Source organism: Myotis lucifugus, unplaced genomic scaffold, assembly GCF_000147115.1.
Source record: "Myotis lucifugus unplaced genomic scaffold, Myoluc2.0 scaffold_81, whole genome shotgun sequence".
Lineage (NCBI taxonomy): Eukaryota > Metazoa > Chordata > Mammalia > Chiroptera > Vespertilionidae > Myotis > Myotis lucifugus.
The window spans coordinates 3734082-3735789 of NW_005871129.1; the positions used below are offsets into that span (position 1 = coordinate 3734082).

At 35.9% G+C, this 1708-nt stretch overlaps 1 pseudogene; it reads right to left on the minus strand.

Annotated features, from left to right (window-relative positions):
* Positions 1 to 227: 227 nt before the first annotated feature.
* LOC102432428 lies at positions 228 to 801 on the minus strand (annotated as a pseudogene).
* Between the last annotated feature and the right edge of the window lie 907 nt (positions 802 to 1708).

The window sequence follows — 1708 nt, forward strand, 5'->3', positions numbered from 1 at the left end:
TAAAAATATTATATTTGAATAGTAAATATTGCTGATGGAATTTTGTTTGTTTCCAAACTGAAGTTATATTTGAAATGTAAAAGTAATCGTCTTGAGTAATAAAGCAAAAGGATACTCAGTGCTCTGTCCCTACTAGTCAGCCAGCCTATCCAAGCACCTGGTAATATTCAGTACAAAAGTGCTGATAGAATTTTACAGTAGTTTAGTGTTAGGTTACATAGAGAGTCTCAGTGTGTGATCTGTTCAGAGTTTACACCTTTATTGAGCATGAACAAGCAGTCTTGACCATAGCCAAAGCCTTTAGGCACAAAGTTCTTTGTAAAGCATCCTTTACAATTGAATTCATCCTTTTTTCTCAGAGTTGTTGATTCAAAACTCTTCCCTGACTTGGCACAATGGAAATAGTTTTTGTGCCAGAGCATTCCAGCTCTAATTACCTTCTGGGCAGCATATATGGAATCCCCACACCTGGAACAGTTCTCAGCAGCTTCCTATTGCTGAGCAAATTTAGAATTGTCTGGATTGGTTGTGAGGTTGAACAATCTCTGGTTTGATGCCCAGTCTCTCACCACTATCTGCATTATGCATGTGGGCACCTCAGGTAACCATAGCCTTTGGCCCAAATGCCTTTCCATAGCAGGATTTGCAGTAGATCATGAATTGCCACTGTTGTGCTGAGATTTCCCTACAAACCATGCACAGAAAGCAGCAGTGGTGGAAGCTTCTCCTGTCACAGTGTACTTTTCTACCTGGTACCAGGTGTTCACACAGGCCCCAGGCTATTTCCACTTCCCTAGGCATTTGGAGTTTGAGGTAGGACAAAGCACAGTGGGCAGAGCTAGGGTGGAAGGAGTGCTTGGGGACTCAGGGAGCCCAGGGAAGTTTTACAATTTTGGATACAAACACCCATATTTCATGTAATGAAACTTTTAGAGTTGCTATCAAAGCATTCTCCTACAGAAGCTTTATATTTTTTTCTCATCAATATTATCGCAATAGTGATTGATTTATGCATTTAATTACTGAACATTGGACCTTAAAAAGGCACAGATTATTTTCAATTTAACAGTTATTTGAAACTGTTCTTATTCCTTAAGAGCCATCATTTATGGTTTAATAATATGCATGTTCAAGTATTTTTCTTTAGATTCTTAAAAAATAATAACTTTATTGGGAAAAAGTTTAACCAACATGTGAAAACTAATTCAGTAACCAAAATTCAAAGTAACAGTCACATTTCATTGCCTGTTTTTTCTATAGTTATTATGAAAATAAATGGACTATAAATAATTAGGCTTGTGGAGTATAAATCTAAACTTGTCAGGCTTAGCTAGTTAGAAACTATTTTTTGGTATTTCTATTAGTCATGAAAGATATGCAGAATTTCTTCCATGACACTTTTAAATAGCTGAACATTTCTATATATGCATATTTCCTAGGGATATTTGAAACAGAAATTCCCCCCAAAAATTAAGTGTCAGATTGTCTGGAAGCATAAACACAAGGGGAAATTTTTTACCTTTAGCTATGTTAATGCAAATCTGGCCACAGTCATGAATATATTATTTTTATTATTCTGTATCTGAGATTGCTACATAAGAAACTGGATTTGAGTCCCTTTATCCTGTGGATATAACACATTACATATGTACCAGAGAGCACATCATTTTTTTTCTGATATTACAAAATATAGCTGGTGGCCTATTTT